Source organism: Periplaneta americana, chromosome 6, assembly GCF_040183065.1.
Source record: "Periplaneta americana isolate PAMFEO1 chromosome 6, P.americana_PAMFEO1_priV1, whole genome shotgun sequence".
NCBI classification, from domain to species: Eukaryota; Metazoa; Arthropoda; class Insecta; order Blattodea; family Blattidae; genus Periplaneta; species Periplaneta americana.
This window is the reverse complement of record NC_091122.1, coordinates 87,603,049-87,627,683: the sequence shown is the minus strand read 5'-3', so window position 1 is coordinate 87,627,683 and position 24,635 is coordinate 87,603,049. Positions and strand designations below refer to the sequence as shown.

Genomic DNA, 24,635 nt, shown 5'->3' with positions numbered 1-24,635 from the left:
CGTTGAATAGATAGCGAACAATATTTATTTTCAAGTCAAGTATCGCTGTAGCTTAGAAGACAGTGTGTCAGAGTACTGTACTGGGGGTTTATTTTTGAGGAAGGAACGAGAGGGAAAGGAAGGGTAGATAGCAGCCAAAGGAAGGAAGGGGTATGTGTGTGTGGGAGGACGCTTCTTTGTGAACGCTATTCTCCTTACTTCTTCACGGCCCATCTCATATTGGAACTATGACTGACTTAATTTCACATTTCGTAACAGTTGAGGAGGACTATCGTGGGTGGGGTCGCCGTCGAGATTTGTTCGCTATGGGGTGGGACGGACTCTCAACTAACCGCAATAAAGCGGGAATAATATCAAGGGAACAAGAAATGGAAGAATAGAATAAAAAACACACAAGTGTACCATCGTTATGAATCGTTGTCGTATATGAAAGTCAAGACCGTACATTCGCTCCAGAATCGAATGCTCTGCAGAGTTGTTACGTTGACTGACTCCTCTATTGGCATATTAACTTATCTAGGCTATTAATAAGTTGTTCGGTACTCGCTCTGGCTGTAAGTATTTTCGTTTTTGTTTATATGTACATCTAACGAATTTAGGTTCAATTCCCTGTAAAAAAGAAGTTGTCCTTCGCACTTTTTGTGTATTCTGTGCTATCTTAAAAGGAAAACGCCGCCATCTTCACACACGGCCAGGGAGTCTCTTAACCTGTGAGTAACAGCTTTCAGTCCATACTTCTTACCAGACCAAAGGACCGCATCCTTCAATTTTCTTAAGTAGGTTATTTTACGACGCTTTATCAATATCTTTGGTTATTTAGCGTCTGAATGAGATGAATGTGATAATGCCAGTGAAATGAGTAATGGGTCCAGCACCGAAAGTTACCCAGCATTTGCTCATATTGGGTTGAGGACAAACCCCGGAAAAACCTCAACCAGGTAACTTGCCACAACCGGCAATCAAACCCGAGCCACCTGGTTCCTCGGTCAGACGCGCTGACAGTTACTCCACAGGTGTGGACTCCTTCAATGTGAATGATTGTTGTTGATGGTAGTGATGATGATTATGCTAAACTTTTTCTTTGTCTCAATTTTTGATATGCCGAATATCTTGTCTTTACTCTGTGTGTTATCTTGAACTCTTCACCATGCTGACTACATGGAGAGAGAAAGGCGTTATTTATGTTGGTTCTTCCAGTGAATAGAGGACGGAGCCAGTGGGTCTGAACTTCCACTGTAGATAATGAAGATTACGATAGTTCAGTTATTATAGTCATGTGTAGCCTATAGAATAGACAAGACAGGAGATAATTATAAATAAATAAATAAAAAAATGAATAAATAAATAAATAAGTAAATAAATAAATAAATACATAAATAAATAAGTAAATAAATAAATAAGTAAGTAAAGAAGTAAATAAATAAATAAATAAGTAAATAAATAAATAAATAAATAAATAAATAAATAAATAAATAAATAAATAAAATGTACGACACTGGACCGAAAGGTCCGCTTGCGAGTTAAAATAATAATCAAGTAAAAATCTATAATAAAATAAAACAATCGGTGTTATGCAAATTACACATTTTATCATTACGTATTTTAAACGATTATAATTGTTATATAATAATTATTAATAAAACTACTAGTCCATGTAACCTTGTGTCAAGTAATTGTACATAACTACTGCCTAACTACTGTATATACATATTTTCGCAAATTCACAAGCTTTCCCTCATTTTAATACAGCCACATTTATATGATCATATAAATTAGTTTAAAGAAAAGAAAGCTCAAGGTGCCACATCTGTAAATAATGATAGGTCTACGCCTATTTGACGTGAGAACGAGTAATGCGAACTTGATATGGATTGAACTTTAAACGAAATCCTTTTGTATTGTAAATTCCACTTTAGACAAATATTAAATACATCATTATTGATTGGAATATATACAACAGAAACGTCACTGTTAGTTCGCTTTCAAAAACATACAAATATTCCTTAATGTCTTCAGAAATAGAGAAGATAATGAGGATGATTAACAAAGTCCTAAATGGGGAGCTTCATACAAATGTAGTGATACAGCATTTTCGTTTAATTTTACAATAAATTCTGGCGATCGTTATCACAAATTATAAATAAATATTATGTTATTTTTAATAATATATTTAATAGCTCCATATAGGCCATATTTAACGAAGTCTATATAAGCCTACATAAAGAAAAAAAAAATTAAAGCTTATTTCTCTGGCTCATTTACTTTGAACATTGAGTCTTTCTTAGTTTTTATATTGTTTTCGGAGAGGGAAATGGGATAGGAAAGATAAAAAAGACTCTTTAGTAAAATAAAGGAGTAGGCCTACTATTTCTACCCGATGCCTACAATTATTTTTCTAAGTTCCTCTCCTTGTTTACATACATTCTCTCTTCTTCGATCTATTTCCGCAACGGGTGTATAGAATTACTGTAATTTTGATATTAGCTCATATGAATATCTTTATTTCATGAAAGTTTTATCTGGAGAAGTTTTCCATTGGAGATTTAATTCTACAGACATTAATTCCTTTTTAAAAGAAATTTATTTTTTTCTTGGCTCTATTTCCGCAACGGATAGAACTACGCCAATTTTTCAAACCAATTCAGATTCAAATTTCTTGTCTGTAGAATTCTTAAAATGGAGATGTGATTACATAAGTGATAATTCATTACGCTTGACATGAATATTTTTGAGGACATGCGGACTCTATTATTTAATTCATCACTTCATCTTGTGTAAGAAGGGAGATCTTTAAAGCATACTGTATTTGGACTGAATAGCGTTATGCCTTTTTTGATTCCAAGCAAAGAGTCGTTAATTTTCGCTTAAAATCAGTAGACTATATTTCACGTGCATAATTATCGGCTGAATTCAATTATAGATAGGCCTACTGAATATGAGAAAAATCCTTCCAACACCTTAGGAGACATTTCTATACATATTCGAAAAGACAGACAGACAAATGGTATGACGAAAGCGACCTTTTCTACATATGACATGCTGAAAATGTGCGCTTACACGAAAATGTCCAAATCGACTCTCTATATCCTCACAACACTTCCTCTCTACACTACTATAATAAGAAAGTAAAAATTAAAACATAAGATATACAAGATTCAGAAGAGCGTGCATATTATAATTAGTGAACATTTTGGAAATCTGCATCAATAAATTTATTTATGGGTGATTATATATGTAAATAAAAACTACCATCAACTTGTGCTTCTGGAACGAGGGTTCTACGAAGAAAAACAAACAGGCTTGAAACCCAGAAATTGCATTTCTTAACGCATTTCAGGCGAACAGATAAATATAGGAAAAAGTGGAACGGATTATCCCACAAGTAAAATTGTAGCTGAAGCTATGGAATTATATAATGGAAGGAGCAAATATCAAGACGAGAAGCTGCAATTGTAAATACAGATGTCATTAACTTCATGGAAGGAGTAGGTATGAGTTCGAATCCCGCTTTGGCTGATTAACTGTAAGATGAATATTACGTAATCTCATGGCGAGTTTCAGATCCGTCTCTTGAAATACCATCTCGCTATCACCAATTCTATCGACGCTAGAAAACCTTGTAATTGATAGCAGGACATTAAAAATGAGCGATTGAAAATAGTGGAAACTGAAGAGAAAATAATCCGATCTCTGAAAGAGTTACAAGGTCCAAAGTTTCAATGTAATCTCAGTTGGTGATGATGATATTGATAAAGTAGGCGAAGCTAAAGGAAGGAAAAACTGTGATATTGGAAGGACAGATGAAAACCAATATGCTTGGAGAAAACTCCATCTTACTACCTTGCCCACCATTAATTTAATAGGATGTCCAGGAGATCAAAAACTGCTTCTCTTTGGCGAGAGGTTAATGCTGGGCTCCGTTGTCATGACATGATATATTACAACAGAAAAAAGGAGAAGCAGGAAAAAACAGTTCATTACCAGTTAGGAGTTTTGACTTTGGAAGATGCAATGTCACTACCTTGCAGGAAGAAAGCAGCGATGATTCCACAAAATCCATTGCGGCTGTCGTATTTTTACGAATGCAGAACAGAACAAAATATATCATCGCTCCACTGTAACAGGACGATAACAGGCAAATATATCTATCTTGATGCTGCTTTTTATTATAGGCTACAGAAACAAATTAATTAAGTACGATTTTATAAATAATTATCATTGATAAACAATAACCAATTTTAATTTTGGAAAATTTAAACTGGATACTTTTAAGGCAGCCATTTGACATCATGCTGTGGAACTTCTATTTTCTGTAACATACGTACAGTTCTCAAGTGACTGCATTTCCGACTACAGATTAAACGGATTCGATTTCGGACAGGAAAGTAAATATTTATTTGACTTATATCTGGGTTGTGTATGAATCCCTGGTCTTTTAATAGCTTAATTTCGTGTCGTCTTAAGCCTTGGTTTTTCTGAACCGACGCATGCGACGTGCAAGATGAGAGACCCGCCTCGCACAAATCCGGACTACACGAGAGATAGTGAGTGGTTTCTATAGGCCTAGTTGCGAGGTGCGCAGCCTCTCATCTCGCACTTATAGAAACCACTCACTATCTCTCGTGTAGTCCGGATTTGTGCGAGGCGGGCCTTGCACCTCGCATATCGCATGCGTCGGTTCAGAAGAACCAAGGCTTAGGTGGCATAGCTGTTGCTATGATATGTCGAAGATTTGTGGCAATTTCCCTAATAGAGGATTTCCGAGAAAGTTTGACCTGTATTTCTCATCCACGTCGAATTTCGATGTCAAATAATATCTGCAGTTCGAAGCTCGTTAAGCAGTGGCCTATTTGTCATGCTAACCACATTATCAAGTAGTCCTGCTGCTCGTAAATGTCTGGAATTTGAACAAATGAATCTGCAGCAAGACACTCAAATATTTGCAAAGTGTTATAGTAACAATAATCCCACCACGTATCTGAACTGCCATATCCCGTCCCCGGGAATAATTTATTCTTTTTTCTTAGTAGATCGATCTCTTTTCTTCCTCCTATTTAGGTGGGCCTACTAGGTCTCGTTCCGAGACAGATTGACTGCTTGTACCTTGTTTCTAGATCCATCCTAGGTTTTCATCTTTCTTTCGATCTAAGGTTGAGGACTGCTAGAAACCGATCGGAGTATGACTGTTATTCTTTCTTTGGTCGACCTGTCTTTTCTTCTTATGTCTGAAGATGATAGATTTCTACCTGAGGATGATTACTTGTATTTTGTTCTATGTGTATTCCAACCTAACCTTGAGTGTTTCCTTGACTTGTTATGTAACATTTTCCAGTGTATTTCACGCTGATTTTTCCCACAGTAGGTCTATTCGGTGAACATGACTTCTTCCTTCTTTTTTATTATTACGTATTTTATCTCTTAGTATTGCAATAAGTTTATTTCTTATGTTCGATTTCTTTTGTCTTCCCTAAGACCTTAATACCTGTGTTTCGTTTCTTAGCAAGAAAATGAACAATATTATGGATTTATTTTATTATAGCTAACTCTAACCAAATTCTCATTTAATCGCCTTAATAATAGAATACGATATAATAATAATAATAATAATAATAATAATAATAATAATAATAATAATAATAAAATAACGTAATTATTAGAGGAAGTAAAACTAATTCCAATACAATAATGGTATGGGGAAAATTGTCAATAATTTGCCAAATCTCTGGATGAATTATTTGCAAAGCCAGAATTACATATTCTCAAAATACGAAACATTGTTATAACAGAATGACGCGGTTTTCCTAAAATGCTTCTCATTCATGCAAATTAATGATGTAATTTGTTATCGTTCTAAATTTTTTCTCTCCCTGTACTGTAACGAAAATTTTTAGTTCATCAGCCTTCTGTATAGTGTACGTAACTTTCCTGACGTAATAATAGACTAGTAGTAGTAGTAGTAGTAGTAGTAGTAGTAGTAGTAGTAGTAGTAGTAGTAGTAGTAGTAGTACTAGTAGTAGTAGTAGTATTAGTAGTAGTAATAATAATAATAATAATAATAATAATAATAATAATAATAATAATAATAATATTATTATTATTATTATTATTATTATTATTATTATTATTTTACATCTACATTAATACTATCACATTTTAGCAATGAGAGTTCTGTACTCTGCGTATCGCTGATGGCAACGTACACTCCTAATTAGCAAGTAACTCTTTCAGAGAAATAACAATAGTGTTAACTGGCTGGCTGGATGGATCCTTATAAGTTACTTAGGCTTACAATGGCCCATTGTGAGCCATATTTGCAATTATCGTTCCAGTCCGATAGCTGGCCTGGGTAGCATTCGTGAATCCCATGTTGACTGGCAACTCCCAAGCACTTAAATTCATCAGCACAGAAGAATAGTATTCCTCCAAGTCTTCACTCAGCCTACTGTTAACTATTGCAGATGACAGATGAAATGAGGGAAAGATGGAGAGCGTTGGTGGAATTATATAGGGAAACGGGAGTACCACGAGAAAAACCCTTTGCGACGTTTGTTTTGTCTTCCATAAATTTCATGACGACCAGCCTGCTCTCGAATCTGGGCCGCCTGGATGGAAGATCAGCTCGCTAGCGCTCAGCTTAGATGCGTCAAAGTAGCAGTGTTACTAACACTGTAGTAGTAGTAGTAGTAGTAGTAGTAGTAGTAGTAGTAGTAGTAGTAGTAGTAGTAGTAATAATAATAATAATAATAATAATAATAATAATAATAATAATAATAATAATTCTTACTTATTGCTTTTAGAGAACCTGGAGGCTCATTGTCGCCCTCACATAAGCCCGCCATCGGTCCCTGTCCTGAGTAAGATTACTTAATCCAGTCTCTACCATCATATTTCACCTTCCTCAAATCCATTTTAATATTATCCTCCCATCTACGCCTCGGCCTCCACAAAGATCTTTTTCCCTCCGGCCTCCCAACTAATAGCTAATCTATAAGAATTTTTGGTTGTGCCGATATGTGCTACATGCCCTGCTCATCTCAACGACTGGATTTAATGTTCCTAATTATGCCAGGTGAAAGATGTAATGCGTGCAGTTCTGCGTTATGTAACTTTCTCCATTCTCTTGTAACTTCATCCCTCTTAGCCCCAAATATTTTCCTAAGCACCTTATTCTCAAACACCCTTAACCTCTGTTCCTCTCTCAGAATGAGAGTTCAAGTTTCACAACCATACAGAAAAACTGGTAATATAACTATTCTATAAATTCTAACGTTCGGTTTTTTGAGAGCAGACTGGATGACAAAAGCTTCTCAACCGAATAATAATACGCATTTACCATATTTATTCTGCGTTTAATTTCCTCTCGAGTGTCATTTATATTTGTTACTGTTGCTCCAAGATATTTGAATTTTTCCATCTCTTCAAACGATAAATTTTCAATTTTTATATTTCCATTTTGTACCATGTTCTGATCACGAGACATAATCAAATATAATAATGATAATGATAATGATAATGATAATAATAATAATAATAATAATAATAATAAACTATTTCAGTTTACGAAATATAGCATGTTCCGAGCTCAGAGCTCGCTCCATTCTTATACGGCTACTAACATTCCATTTTCCTTTTGTGTTATGTAAAAAAATGAAGTTTTATGTTTTTTTCAGCAATTTTATCTATTTTCTGCCAATGAATATGCAGTCGAATGTTATCGGAATTTGCTTTCTTCACTCGAAATTGGTTGTTAATACTATAGGCGCTTAGCAGAAGAAACTGAGGAAATCCATGCAAAACATCAGCTTAACTGGCCGAACTCGAGATGTATTGATGTCGGAGCACAAAAAGTTAGACAAATGCCAGTTCGTCACGCTCATTCTCGTGATTCTAATATATTCCACTAGCATACCGCGCAATTGGCCTCGCGGTCAAAGCTTGCCAAGATAACATGGCTTCGAGGCATGGATAGTTCTCAATACATTTCTTAACACAATTCATATTATGTAAATAGTGAGTCTAAACACATTTACAATAAATTTGCTATAATATCATAAAATACTCTGTATTGATATCACTCAGTGCTTACTTCATCAGTAGCAACCCCGCTGATTGAATAATAATAATCTGAACAAGTAACAATTAATGGCTTGCAAATAGTAATAATAACAATGATAATATAATGAGCAGCCCTTAACTATGTTCACGATTTTAGTAATATAGATTGCCAAAAACTGGAAATCACTAAAGTGCTATTGATAGATCGAACACGATTGGAGAAATAGTCACACGACAAAAATTAAACAAATTAACATTCTAGTGAAAGAAGCAGGCATATTACCAATATTGACATAATTTACGACGAATGCACAGACATCATCTATAACCTAAAACGGCACTTGTTATCGACCCTATTTGGCGTGACATAGAGCATTAAAAACAGAACTGTACAGGCAAGAAACAATATAGGAACGTATCTCAAGGATCTTTCCCTTCAAAGCTAGTAGTGATGATGACAAGATATTGATTATGATTATGATGATGATGACGATGATGATGTTGATGATGGTGATGGACCTCTGTCTTAACTTTATAGAAATTCTCTGGCTGTTAACAGCAATAATTATGTTTGCCCTTAGGCGCACTGTAGAGTTCCTAGTAGAATTGTGGTTTAATGTTTACATGGTGTTTGATTCCAGTTGAAGAAAATAATTTAGGGCTTATGTATGTATTTGTTTAAGTTATATAGGTAGTATTTATGTATATATTTCTAAATTCATACTCATGTACATTTCTTTTGTTTATTTCACCTTCCAATTAATTTTGTAATTGTACGCAAATATTAATTATTATTGTAGCATTTTACCTATTGAAGCTATAAATACTGAAATGTTCTATCGCTAATTGGGAAATAATTTCGTTCGTTGCTTAGTTGTACATTTAGAAGTTGTTAAATGTTTATAAACATTGTGTAATTATAAGAATTATAATAAAAGTATATTTCATTACCGTTCTTGGTTTTAAAAATCTAATAACAAAATGGCTATAATGAACTTACGTTTTCTGCATCTGGATAAGAGCTATAATATAAACCCATGTGTAACTACGAAGCATTTCATAGCATAATATAGAACAGCATAGTACTGAATGTGCTACTTACAAATTCTGATATTAGTGCTTGTATTTGAAATTGATGTCCTTGAGATAAGTACTTATACAGTAGCTGAATGGGATCACCCGTCTCTGTATGGCGAAAGCAGGTGTCAATTACAGAACCCGCATAATTGAATCTGTCACCTCCTCTTGCACCATCTTATAGCACCTTCTCCACCTTTTCGCTGGAGCAATGCCCTCTGTTACTGTTGGGTAATAACATCTCACTGAGTTCTATACCTTTTAAATGCAATAGACAGAACAGTAATGTAGTCAGATATCTGACAGGATTCTGAAAATAAGGGATCGGTATTCGATTCCAGGCAAATCCGTGGGGACTTATAGTGAAAAAAATCTGCTGAAAGGAAGGTTTTTTGAGAGTATTTCAGCTTCCTTTTCCATACTCATTCTACCACTTCCATATTATTATTGCCTTTATCTCAGCATATCTAAACAGGGCATGAAAGGGACATTAAGGATATAATTACAAATTGAATATATATGCGATCCTATGCATAGAAGTATATTATTTGGAAACAAGGGCACTGTATAGAGCAGGGACGGGGAACTCGTATTGTAAACGGAGCAGTAAGCATGAGTATCTACATGCAACAGCAACTAAGGCAACGGGAAAGGCTAAGTTCTCTGACAGAGTCTGTTCCCCAAGTCATATAGGCCTACATAGAACTCTTTGGCCATAATTGTCAATTTATCTGTACTCTGCCCACGGAAGAAGTAGTCATAAAAATAAGCAGTCTGATTTAACGGTGACCCTTACAGCAATAGCAAGAAAAGAAAACGAACACAAGAAAATTAACATCTACAAGTAGAAAGCTTTAACATCCATTTTGGCTACAGAGAAATTCTGTCCGACTTAAAGAAGAGTGGTAGAATTAGAAAAAGAAGGAAATGACAGTTTCAAGTTATCATAATGTATTGTTTTGTTTCGAGATATCAATCAGAGATTGAATATTTTCGGAAACGATATATTAATAGGCTATATTTAAATTTTGATTTGATTCTTGATGCTCTACAGTATTCTGCTAAGATTTAATATATTTTCTAATTGTAGTTTACTGATCAAATGTTAAACCCCTCCCTTTCACAGTACATGGCCATGTTTGTCCTGTGTTTTCTCACGCATTGCCAACTACATGGCCAGGAGCTCCACTGTGTTTTGCTTAGAAATCTCATAAGAATGAAGACGGAACGTATCAAAGTATTCTTCAAGTAATGATATTTTTCAACTAAATATAATAATTTAGATGTAATAGCCTTACTATATTAATTTGTGACATTTCTCTGTAGGTATTTATTTCTGAAGTTTAGATAACATAGTATTTGAGTATTTAGCGACGCTTTTACTGCAGTGGTTATTCACCTTAGAAATTCAACGTGGGCGATAAATGGTCAACATATTTTTCGTGAAGTCCTCTATGAGGGTCAGAATTCTTTTACTTGTCATAAATCTAGGACATAGAACTCCTTGTTTTACTTGTCATAAATATACGACGTAGAATTTAGTCTTTTGTCATAAACCAATTACATAGACCTCACTGTTTTACTTGTCATAAATCTATGATATAGGACTCACTGTTTCATTTGTCATAAATCTACGACATAGGACTCACTGTTTATTTGTCATAAATCAATGATAACTCACTGTTCTACTTGACATAAATCTACGACATAGGACTTACTGTTTTATTTGTCATAAATCTACGACACAGGATTCACTGTTTTACTTGACATAAATCTATGATATAGCCTATAGGACTCGCTGTTTTACTTGACATAAATCTACGACATAGGACTCACTGTTTTACTTGATATAAATCTACGACATAGGACTCACTGTTTTACTTCCCTCCCGGTGGAAGCTATGCTAAGGATTTTTTTTTCTGTCGGACGGGTTTGCACCCGCGAAACTCGGACCAATCACTGGATTACAGAGGGCGAGTGATATATTACAACATGATATTATCGATCACTGGTACTCGATCAAAGGACTGCTGCACGCCGGATTCAAGCCCGGTTGAGGCAAGTTGCTTGTTGAGTTTTTTCGGGCATTACCGTCAAGCTATTTCCAGGCTACTTGTTTTCGAATTCATTACGGCGTTATTATCGCCTTCATCTTCTTTCTCAAGGACCCGCTTTGTGACCTCTGTATATTGAGATCGCTGTGGGGACTTAACTCGTTTTGGATCCTGAACAGAATTGCTTCATTCAAAGTCCATCAAATAATTGATATGAATAATTTATTCTTGTTGGTCGCCGAGTGTGATTGAGATGCGCAAGTTTGACATTGCATTGGAGCCACTGTCTTGGGTTCGAGTCATGCCTGAAGTATTGATCTTCTCAATTGTCAGTTTGTTTTGTCTCGGAAGGAGGTCCGACGTCGTGATGACCCCATGTCAAGGAGTAGCGAGTGTTCAGTTCGAAACACTATAAAGAAAAGAGCTGAGAGCACATCTTACCAAAGTGGAAAAACTCAAGGAAGAATTTATTTTTACAGTTTACTGCGCTGTTACATGGGATCTAAATATGATATGAAAATATCTACTTAAAAAATCAAAGCAGTGGGGATATGTAGGAAACTTAAGCAAAGGGTTAAAATAGTAATTTGCAACAAAATAACAGAGCAAATCTCTCAATTTGCACACTGAGGAAAAATAATCTCAACTAATAGGAAAGACATGCCGACCTGAAATTACTAAAGTGTAATAAAATAACTAAATGACAATAAAACGTCACTTTGCTAAATAGAAGTCAGTTAGTACAAAACCACGTTTGCATATAATTTGCTCAAAGTCTACTCTATATGGCATAGTAGTGAAGTGTGGGTATTAAGTAGGAGGGACAGGCAAATATTAGAAGCAGTACAAATAAGACTTTTACGACCATTATATAGGTTTTACAAGACTGAATCATTAGAGAAGTGTTGAAACCAGGCAAACAATTAAAAATAGGAAATATAGGCAAGTAGAAAATATCAAAACTTATCAGCAAAATTGGCACCGATATCTAGAAAGAATGAATAGGAACCAGATTCACAAGTCGGCACTTAAATACCGGTACTACCCATAGGAAGAAGAGATTTTGGACGCCCTTGACGGACTACGTCTATAAGTGTGTGTATTTGTCATTTGAAGAAGCAGTTTCTAGCCAAACTGCGGAGGATTCATTTAAATCCGACGATGTGAAATATTACATAAAAATAATGAATATGCTTCGGACGAATGGAAAAGTACACGAAAATGTTATTCCAATTTTGAAGTGAAAATGCTTGTAAGATCACTTGGGAATTGAGAGGAAACATATCGAAGAATAAATGTTTTTAATTTTTCGAATGCATAATATCACCTACTCTGAAGGAGCAAACATAGCACATGAAATGAATAGAATTATATGAAAGAAACTACAAATACAAAGAAAGCACTGAGAACTAAAATAAATTAGAATTGGTAATGAAACTTTTACAAAACGCTGCAATGACGGCTAGTTTGTACGGTCGTGAAACATAAGCAAAGAAAAACAGAGACAGTAGTTAAATTCAAACTATTGAGATGAGATTTCTGAGAAATTTTATTGGAAGGAAATGACAGGCGCATATTATAACTGACACAACAATGCTTAATTTAAGACGGAAAAAAATCTGCTTGAAAAGATGCTGTAACTCTCGTTCCAAATGGCTAGCCCACGTCGGATGAACGTCGATTATCGAACTCCAAAAGGCATTATGCATTTTTCGACCACAAGGAAAAAGACGCATAGAACATTGAAAAACGACGCGATGGAAAGAAGCCACAATGGGTCCAAATATTAATGCTTGAAGTAGAAGGAACTGCAAGTGGTATGCGTGTCTGGATGCTGAAATGGCTTGATATGACACAATAAATATCTACATATTTTACAAATAGGATTAATAAATCGTCGATAAAGCCCATTAGCTTCTATGAATAAGTTACAGAAACGAGACCAGCTACAAGTAAAGTCAAATGAAATTTTCCGAAGAACTAAAGTGGACATTGTACAAAAAGTGAACTGCAAAACTTTACGTGATGAAGTACGAATAATAATGGAGAATAAAAAGGAGACCTATGAATGTTACCAAATCAGAAAGAATACGAAGACGTTAACACTTTTAATGCCCGTGTGGGCAAGATTGCAAAGAAGATGATATGAAAAACTATAGAAAAGAAAATCATTCTGAAGGTAAGATTTATCCAGAATAACCCTCCGAAACTTCGAGCCTCATCGTTTGAGTTTCCGAAAACGCAGATTAGTTACAGACTAGCAATAAAGACAGAGAAGTTAAATTTTCTTCCATTAACACTGGCTTCACGTGATTAATTTATAGTTCAGAAATACGTTAAATGAAATTTTATTCAGTTCGTTGAAGAATCGAGATCGGCGAGTCCAAGTGGAGTTCATGGTTAAAAATGCGATGTTGGACGTTTTCTTGGGATATTTCCATTTCCGGTGCCAACATTATATAATTCACAGTCATTCTAAATTGTAATAATAGATCACAATCGCATAACGAAGAAAACGAAAAATAAATTGTGATTCTAAGATCACGTCAATTTGTTAATGATCAGATGTAGCGAGTGAGGAAGAAATTGTAGAGACGAGGTTGAAAGGCATGTGTAACGCGACTCTGACAGCCACGGGGTTACGGCAGTGGATTAGATAGACATACACAATTATGTATAATAATGTTGCCTCTATTATGCGTCCGCCGAATAGACGTAGCCACAAAGCGGTGCTGTCCCAGCATCTGTCCACTTAGTTGACTCTGGTCAGAGCGCAGAGCGATGCTCGTATTGCTGCTGCTCAGCATAATGCGATCAAATGGATTGCATATTGCACTTCTAAAAGCAAAAGCCCCCACCCAATTTTAAACGCCACTATTCATGGGCTCTCGGCTAAATAGCACGACCTTATTCTCGTACTTTCTCTCCGTCTTCGTGAACATCTCTATCTCTACTTTTTCTCTCTCTTTTCATTCAACCCCAAAAAGTTTTCCAACCCTCCTATATTTTTTAGAGGGTAACATCCCCCCTAACCCTTGTAGTTCCTATATCCTCCGCACGACCTGCGGCGCCACCAATCGACGAACAGTTTCCTGAAATATACGGCAGAGTGCGCGTTCATCGATGCGCACACTTTGTTGCACTCCTCACACGCAAGTGCCTTAGCTGATCCCACGAGGTGTGAGTGTGTGTGTGTGTGTGTGTGTGTATGTATGTGTGTAGTTATTGGGAAAACGTTACATCAGCTGTTGTTTTATGGTTTGCTGAATGGAGGCAAATTTATGAGACATTTGAATAAAGAAACGTTTTCTCAGCCAGAGTTTCATTATTAGGGATTCAACAGTGAAAGTAACAGATAGTAAAAGATTTAGAAAGAAAGTCTCTTACGCGTTTAAAATAAAGTTTAACTCTAAATAACGGGGGAGAGTTTTTTTTAAGGGAATGAATTTATCAAAGTAGTCAGTGTAGTGTATTATTCAAACCGATGCTTCTTTGAAGCTGGGAGGTGGTCACAAAGTTAACAGCAGAAAAACTCATGATCGGTAGGAGGGGTGGAGCGGTCACGAATGTCAATTTCCTCAAGTTACTTTATACCGTGACAAAGTCTGATTGCGTAAAGCTAACTACCGCGTAAAGGACTTTAAAAGATTCAATAGAAAGAAAGACGACGAAGTTGGAAAAAATTATGATATGTCCTCTTGTGAATTGTCTATTCGCCGACGATTTTTCGTTGTGATTTTGCGGTATCTTTTTCTTTTAGTCCTCTTCTCTTAGTCTCTCGCCTTTTAATTTTATTATTGGTATTTCTGTTACTTGCAAGGTTCAAGGCAGCGAAATGCAAAATGCCAAATGTAAACAGACAGTCCAAGTAACTTAAAAACAAGAAAAGCATGTTGTTCGATTGTCGCGTTTATTTTTGTTGGAGAAATTCAATAATATTGATTGTTTTTTTTTTTCAAAATTTTTGTAATTCCGTACAATATTTGTATTCATTTATATTTGCTCAAATTGACTTGTACCTAACTTTAAGTGAATACATTTGACTTTTGTTTACAGCAACATGCAAAATATTATTTGCATAACTGAAGTCAGCTGCAATACTTGTAATTGAACAGTAGGAAAATATGATACTACAACGTGTAAGTTAAATATTATGTGATTATACACAAATACGTGATACAACACGTGAACGATTTTACACTTCTGTCATTGATCTGTGGAGGAAATTCTAACACCGCGTATTTAAGACGATAGCTACATGGCTTTCAATTGTAGTAATTTGTACGAAATAATTTTGTTGCAAATACAAACATTCCGACATAAATAAGTACTTATAAGAAAGAATGAAGATTTTCGACGACAATTATGCCATGACACTTGAATTCATATAAAAAACTGCATCAAAACCCTATGAAAAACTCTCATCAGTTTTACTACTTTTATAATTTCAACTTCGAATTACTTAATTTGTATTCCTGTCTTATAAATTTATTTTGATCTACGGATAATAAAGAATTTAACACGTTATCCGATCTTTCAAATACGGATTATTTGAATATCTCGTAACTTAGCTTATCGTGTATAATTTTATTATTAACGTTTCTAAATTCGTACCTATAACACTGAAAACAAAAAGCTAAATTTGTTTTCGTATGTATTATATCGAGGATATACAAGTTAACCAATAATATTTCAGTAGCGCATTCTTCTGAGGTTTAAGTGAAACTAAAAGAGCTTGAACACGATGAATTAGTTATACAGCGAGTGACTGTAGGCCTATGTGAATTTATTTTAGTTTTCTGTGGTCGTTTCGAAAAGGATATTCTGTGCAATGGGCCAAGAACGTAAAATCTTAGTTCTAAGCCAAACAATCTTGGTGCCATTCACTGAAAGAGAAACTCAGTTATATTCAAGCTATGATTAAATCTTTGTAAAGAATTAAATGTAAGATGAAGCGCTTTGCTGCAAACTACGGCACATAAAGAGCTAGAATTTGCATATTCACACGTATAAAATTGTCAGAAGAATTAAGTAAATAAATACAACTGTACTAGTTTCTTCATTAGTCGAAAATTTTATTTGAAAATACAACATCCATGCTAACATACGGATGAACATGCAGATTCGTGAGGACATAGAATTAGGACACGACATGCGAAATTAAGGACCTTACTTAGGACATGCATTGCGTTTATATCATATAAAAATTTGTCTTACTGGAGTGTAAAACAATAAATAATCAGTTGCTGAGTTGGGAAATTCTCTTGCTTATGTTGACGACGGTTTTGTAATGTTGAATATTTCAAAACTATTTCAGTTTAATACACTGTAACTCACTATTTTCTAGTAATGTATATTTTATTTCAGAAAACCGTTGCTTTGAAAATATTTGAAGTTGAAGTTCGTTAGAAATGAAACATTTTTGTGGAGATGGTTGTAATTCTATTTATTACTGTACCATTGATCTCTATACATTATATCTGCGATTTTTTGTTGTTGTAAATCTGGTATAGATTCGTATTTAGTTTCATTAGCTCACAGATTTTCGAGGAGAGTTTCGATTCCTGACAGTTCCCCTAAGATCTGTGGTAGATAAATATGCTTTAGAGTAGATTATGTGTTCTCTGGAGTACCTACGTCGATTTCTTATATTATTCCTATTCAATCATGACAGTTTTTTCATGCCATCGTTTCTGAATAGCTGTGGTGCAGTTTGTAAGTGCGAATATAGAAAAAGATCACATTTACGTACTTTCAAAAATGTTTCCTTCAAATTTGCACTCCATAGTTGAGGAAATAGGAAAATGCATCACCGTTGTGAATGTTTGTAAAGTGGTATACACACATTAGGGTGGTTTTTATAGGCTGATAAGCACTTTCGAGGGTCTAACTCGGTCACAGGGCTGTGTGGGAAGGGAAGCGAAGGCCTATGACCACAGTCACAAGCAAAGGGAGAGAGAGCAGCTCCCACCCCTTGCTGCTGGTATAGATTACTGTCACTTCGTGCAGGCAACACGAAGATGGAAGACTAAGGGCATCGTAATCCGTGCGTATGATCTCATTGCGATGGATCATGACAGAGGATCCCGCATACGAAACTACTCATTCAACTCTGCTAAGTTTTCTTTCAGCATGAACGAGGATTAAAAAGGTCAATCCGACGCACGTATAGGCCTGAATGATGCAAGCACGGGGATGAGCACAAGGCAGATCAATAACTGAATCGGATGTTTTGACCGAGTCCACCGATTGTTTCTGCCGTCTTACTGCGAAACGAATCGACTTCCTCCATGCGGACTTAAAAGTATGCATTCTCCTCGAGTAGGGTCAGTTGTGAAGTGCGGAACTGAATTTGAAGCTGTGGAACGTATTTCGAATAACCTGGCATTTGAAGTTGCGGTGATAGATATCTAATATATAATTTAAGATAAATAAAATGCACTTGTTTCTTACAGTTCGTTTGATTTCTAATTTATCATTTCCAAAAACATTTTTATCAAGTAAAAATGAGAAATCGATTTTAAATGCTAAACTATTAAGAAAAAATACTTGAACGTAGCCTATAACAATTTATGCTGATAGAAACAGAATATAATTCGATTTGTGTTAGGCATTTCTCGTATAATGTAATTTAGCGGTTACACTTTCCTCATTTTCCCAAACATCGCTTTTGATTTCTGACGACAACGATTAGATATATAGATTTACATGCATCATATACCAAATACAAAGAAAGGGAAATGAATAGATATGGTATCAACGTTTAGATATAAAGAAATATGGACAGTCTAGGTTCTATACTGAGAAAAAATAAAAGACACTCAATCTCTGTTACCGTACTCTAGTTATTCCTTGTATACCACAATACAGGTTGTTTTAATTCACTTCCCTAAACATAATCACTTTTGATTACCGGTAACGGCGATCAGATATGTAGCTTTTTCATGCATCAGTTGTAGCAAATCACAAACATGAAGTCATGCAAGATGCAACGGGAATAAATAATATAAGGGAATAATTTAAAATTGACTAACAGTTGATTAACAGGCATAATCACATTTTATCCTTTGGGTGTAATATATAATTGGTAAAGAGAATGAAGGATGTTTATGTTTGTGTAGGTAATAAGGTGTAACTGTATGTAGCTGATCATAAGACGTTCGCCCGCTTCTTCTTCGGCGTGCCTATCCGTGTGGGCACGGAGACCCGGGCACGGGCCGGCACCTCGCTAAAGATGCCGGTCACATCTCCCGCAAAACCGCAAGCTGGTTTTCAGCTAACAAATTCGCGCTGAGGACTCCGAAGAAATTTTAGAACTAGTCATCAGCCGCGTTTAGAGTTGTGAAGTGTTATTACGCTGGACAAGGTTTCAGTCTGCAGTCGTAATGTGTGTTACTTCCGGGTTGACTGCAGGAGCATGTCAATGCCCATGTTTTGGATCGTGGATGTGCTATTAATATTATTAAAAATGTACACACCAATCGGATTCGTAGAGCGACGTTCTGAGAATTTATTTGAAGTTCTTAGGATGTGTTGCGGTAACTGTGAACCCTCTTATGGAAGCGGTGGTCTATAAAAATAAACGTAAAGTTCGCACTTTCGCACTTGGAAGTTTGGTACAAGCTTAGAAGGCGGGGAAAACAGATAAACACTCATGCAAGACGAAGGACAGCGCACCAGCATCAAGTCCTCTTTCACGCGCGTCAGAACTCGCACCGGTCCTACCTGTGCAAGGATCCAGATTAAAAGCAGTCAGCAAGCCGTCGCGTTGCTTACTAAAAGAACTAACGTAACAAGGAAGCAACGGAAGCGCCGCCGGTCAAAACCGGCGACGTATCGTATCGTGCACTTTCAGCAAGTCCATCATAGTACTGGAGGTATAACAACACACAAGTCACACATGGGTCCCACACTCGACCTGTCCTCCCGAACACCACGCCATATCACCACTGGCCACCACTAACACTCAAACAGGCGTCAACACTTCGGCGGTCGCACCGTCCCGCAGAGAGCCGCTGCTGCTGGGAGGCGCCTTGCTGGCACCCCATGAGGCGAGGCGGAAGTGTCAGTCTCACTGTATGCTCTGTGAAGAAGAACAACTAGAATGCCGCCTACTCACTGCACACTTGAGTCGCGACTGCAAGACCTCGGCACCGGAGCGGAGTCCGCGGAGGAACTTGCGGCTCCGGGGTTGGAGAAGCTAAGGACCTGCGCCGTAGTCCATTCCGGGAATGTCGGTGGCCGCCGCCGCCGCCGCGACCACCCCCTCCCTCTTCTCTCCGCTTTCATCCTTCCCTTCTTTCCCCATTCCTCCAATCCGCTCTGCCTTCATCCCGACAGGGATACTGGAGGGGGAGGAAAAGGGGGAAAAAGTGCTAAGGGGATAGCGATCTCTTTTCCTCCCCTTCGACGCGCTCTCTCTCTTCGGACATCCACCCCCTCCTCCTTCTCGGTTACCGATATCGGCACCGACACTCGCGGTCTCAATATAAAGTTCCAATCTCGCCACTTGTGAGGAAAAAACAACACACCCGATCGATATACGATAATGAACCTCCGCGATCACACATCTCGTGCCCTTCCCCACCCTCCGTCTTCACCCCCTTGCGCCCTGTCGGTCCGTCACAATAATTTTTCTATTATGGCGCGTCACAAATAAATATTGGGTTGCCAACCCCAATGAGTGACTTGTGATGCTGCAATCGACTATTCAGCAAGTTGCTGAAAGAGAGTTCGATCAGTTACGACTGACACTCGCTCGTCGTAGTAGTTGTGTACAGTATGTGGCCGGCCACACAATGCGATCGGCGATACAATTGCCGGCCCTCATTGTTGCCGTGCGGGAGGGGAGGGAAGGGGCACAGACACATACGTCAATGATGCAACATATCCATGCAGCCTGTCTTCGGAAATATTCCGATCTACGTGCGGCGGGGCACAAGCTGATATGAGGCACGGCTACGTGTTTTCGGAGTGCCAGACCGGGGCCCCGAGGTACGGTGGAACTTACTCGCCGTTACAGGTGGCGAGGCAAGTGCCCGCTGCAGGGGAAGTCGCCGCGCCGGGTTGCCGGCAGATGCCTCTTCGCCTTCCGCCACCGACCCCGACCGAGCTCCCCTGATCTTCATGCAACCCGCCCGTCAGTCGTCTATTCCCACAAAGCGTGCATGGGAACAGGTTATGCGTCTCACGATCAGCACTTCGTGCTCTATTGTGATGACGACGTACTTGTTCCTATCTCAGGCACAAAAAACCTTAAAATAGTCATCCGTTTTTATATTCTTTCCAAAAATTATGTTGCACTTTTAAATGTCGTTATTAGAAAATGGCTTAACAAGTGTTCGTTTACTTTCTTACTTCTACAACTGTAAACAAACACTAGGGCCTATTACTAAATTAATATTCTCAAAATATTTTCTACAGTTTTTGTATCGTTTAAAATTCCGAAATATAACATTTATTTTTACTTATGCACGTACTATATTTACATATTACTCATATTTTATGGAGGCAGGATGCTTCCTTAACATGATACATTTTCGTCATGTTTATTTACATTACCTATAACTGCTGCTTTTCGAATACATTGCATGAGTATTATTACTATTACGATTATGACCATGATCGTGAGCACCACAACATAGTCATAATCGTTATTATCACCACAACTACCATCACCATTCCGTTAATCGACAATCCGCGTTAAACCTTACCAAATTCAATGTATGCATGTACGCCGCTCTTATCAGTTGAGAATATTTTGGGGTTAACCACCACAACAGTAAGTTTCAGTGATCTTTCATGGCTTAGTGTTTCTGTTTGATTTTTATATATAATTCATTTTACGTACTGTAATATGTTATTATTATATTGATGTAGTTTCCTCACGTACTTAAATACGAGTAGGTCTGAATATTTACCCGCGTTGTTTCGGTAGAGATAAAAGCTACTAGCAGTAAAGAGAAGAAGGGACGGGATGAGCAGTATTGCCAGCATCGACAAGTGGTATTGCGCACGCTGGAGCAACGGTAGATATTTGAAATGTTATAATAATAATAATAATAATAATAATAATAATATATGTAATTTGGCACGGATATGTGAACGATTTGATAAATATTGTTTTAAGTAGCGTTGTTGTTTCATTCGGCTTTTCAGATTCATATTTCTGTGGACATTGCGCATTACACGGACTTTCAAGTTCACGTTCAAACACGCATTGTATTTATGTAATAAATTCAGTAATTATCTTTAACGTTACTATCACCGTCATTATTCTTTCAAAATTGTAAACGTTTATGATAACTGGGTTTATGGTTTGTGGTTTGTCAGTACAGACTGCAGAGGTGATTGTGAAAAGAGTTTTCATAGCCAATAAGATTTCATAACAATATTATTAATCGTAATCGTGATTAAAAGAACACTTGCGTGTCATTGGCTATTGATGAGTAGAGTAAGACAAAATATGTGAAGTTAAGATAACGCAAAGGCATCCCTATATAACTTAGCTACGTCATTAAGGCTCTTTGGGAAACAAGGATATAGCCAGACTGTAATAAGAAAATGATTTTCGAACAAAAAGATAGATTTCACATTGCATAATAAATTTTTATTGTTGAGGGAATATATTTCATCTATCAGTTTCTGAATTTGCTAATAACCGTGCAAGTTTTGTTAAAGATTTTGTTATAAACTATTGTTAGATTAATCGTTGTTAATTTCGATTAGTATGAACAGTTTGAAGGAGAGGATAGCAGAGAATAGCAAGCGTATATCAAGACAATAGAAGTCCACACAGGAGCGTCACGATACTTTTGCGAGCGCATGTTGCGCGCGACGCTCCGAGCGGGGCGACGCGTCTCAACCACCCCGGCCGCTCTGCCGCCTTCCGCCGATCAACCCCTAGTAACCGTTCCGAACAAAAGAAGCGCCACACTTTTTATACGCGTCTATTTTTTTCTTATGTCTAATAGATTTTCACACATAAAATATAACCTTCTACACGTTGTGGAAAGGTTTTCTTGTGTTTTTAAGATATTTATTTAATTTTCTTGCCCCTATCTTACTTATATTTGGGACTATGAGAGATTATTTTTTTACACGTATGTGTAGCGCTTGACAGTAACAAACACACGAATTTGGAGAAATCTGAAAGGCACGTGCTTTCTCACGTCCTTACAAGAGGTTTGAAGACTGATGGAATAGCTAGCTTTGTTAGCTCCTTGCAGTTCGCAACTTAGATACGTGATCCATACAAAGAGATTGAAATGATTTTGTAACAAAGACAGTCCAAAAGGGGATGAACCCTACTGTAACACGCGGCGATTGTTGAATGTGAGCATTTATACATTTATAAGAGGGGTGAAGGGAAAGATTAAAATAGCATTGCGTGCTTTTAAGACTTAGCTTACTAATTTTTTAGACTATGATTTTTACGAAAGAAAGCCGAAAAAATACATAACCTAATGTAACATATAGCGATTTTTGTGTATGAGTTTTATTATTTTATTATTACTATTTTTTTTTTTTTTTTTTTTTTTTAGTTTCTCAACTAGGTTGGGACCATGACTAAGATTGAAGACTGCATATTCTTAAGACGTACTAAATTAGTTTTTCTGGATTCGAAGTTAAAACTAAAAAGAGAATTATTAGGACAAACAGTAATTTTCGAATGCGATTTTTTTTTATTTCTGAAAAAATTTTGTCTGAATGTTAAGATTAAGACAAGACTACGTATTCTTAAGACACACAACCTATTTCTCTCTGTGTACTTACCAAAGCTGCAGGATTCCGTACAAGATCCGGGAAGCAGGCTTCACCACAACACCACCACAAGAAACGAAAAGTAAAAATTGCTTGGAATGTGGCGTCGTTTCGACACACGGCACGCCCCCTCGCCTCTCAAATAGCGGTCGGTGTGGTGGCGGCGGCGGTGGCGGCACGCTGGTACCACTAGTCCTTGCGATAGGTGCCGCATCCAGACAGCAACGTGACTGCTGCTCGGCTGCCGGCCGGGTCGGGGGAGTGGCGCGCGGCAGAGACGCCTGGCGCATGTCATGCGACGCCTCGGCACCGCCTCCCTCTTACAGACCCCAGTCACCAGGCGGCATCTTCTGGAGGATCCGAGAAATACACCGCGTTTGGTCCAGGGGGGAAACAGAGAAGAAAGGGGTGGCGAAATTGGGAGTTTGTCTATCTACTGGCGCCATCCTTGAGGGAAACGGTTTTCGCTGTAAACTCTTCGGGCCACGTGATTCTCCCGTCTTCTAAGGAGTCGGACTTGAAGACGAACCGCGAAGTTTGAATTTTTAACATTCGAGTGCTGCCTGGCAAATATACCGCAACCGGAATTTCAAACTTTAATTTATGACATCTAAGCATGAATTACTTCGTGGATGCTTGAATTTTATACACAATCGAAGATCCCACAATTTGCTGCGCTTCAAAACTTAGACGAATGGCTTTAGAAATTTTAAGAAAAAGAAAATCGGTGGAGTCTTATGGCGTTAGAATATTTTTTCACGAATAAAAAGTTTATAATTTCTTTATATAAATTACCCGGAACGAAATCCTATCACAACTTTTGAGGTCGAATATATGTCTTGGAAAAACGTATCGCAGTCGCACCTTTGTATTTCTAATTCTGCTGTAGAGGTGTAAACAGAAATTTATTTTGTGCAGAATTATAAAACTTTTTTGGAATATTGCAATTTTTTATGTGTTTTTGACCAACTTTCGTCACTTTTGAATTATGTACCTTCGAGTTCATACGTAAGACCTAAAATTAAAATCCTTCGAGAAAGTTTCAATGTTTATGTAATGAGAGTTTCTCCCGTACTTTGTCTCGAGAACAAAATTAAATTTTTAGGGTTAGAAATTTTAAATGAAATTTAAACAAAGATCTCGCCCTGACATAACTTGTCCCCCAAGGTTTTACAAAGAATTTTCTTATCAAGATTGGACTGAAGTAGAAAGTAGTTTTCCTCTCGTCCCGTTAGTACGTCACGACAGAGCGTAATGTGGAGTAGCCAAAGTGTGGTTATGTGCCCGCCCGGCGTTGAAGCGCCGACTGATATGACGATCGAGCTATGAAGGGGGGGTTAATGTAGGTGTTGCCACACGACATTTACCTCACCGATTGTTTCAATAAACGGGAATCGCGGGTCAAACTCTGTTGTGTTGTTGTCCTGCTGATATCGCTCGGCGCATGCGTTGTTTGTATATGTGACACTTTCACACATGTTGTGTATATCAGCAGCTCGGAAACCAGTAACTGTTTATAAATACACACAAACACGCGTGTTGCGGGCAATCCATACTCTCGCTATTATCATGTGGTGAGTACAGAATGAAGCAGTTTCACCCCCTCTACATTCCAACCCAGATCAATCCCAAAATACAGAAATCGTCAACTAATATTAACTTTTCTTGTCTTTTCTTCCCTTCAGA

General features: G+C 37.2%; 1 protein-coding gene across 5 annotated transcripts in view; it reads right to left on the bottom strand.

The window, feature by feature from the left end:
- The window catches only part of pros (homeobox protein prospero), a 333,848-nt gene extending 310,245 nt beyond the window's left edge, over positions 1 to 23,603 (bottom strand). For 2 of the 5 annotated variants that reach the window (XM_069828358.1, XM_069828360.1), the window contains exon 1: positions 18,912 to 19,386. The gene's annotated coding sequence lies outside the window, so the exon portion shown is untranslated. Of the gene's footprint in view, positions 1 to 18,911; positions 19,397 to 22,961 lie in introns of those variants that run through there. The other 3 variants (XM_069828355.1, XM_069828357.1, XM_069828359.1) reach the window with 3 other exon arrangements.
- Positions 23,604 to 24,635: the final 1,032 nt, after the last annotated feature.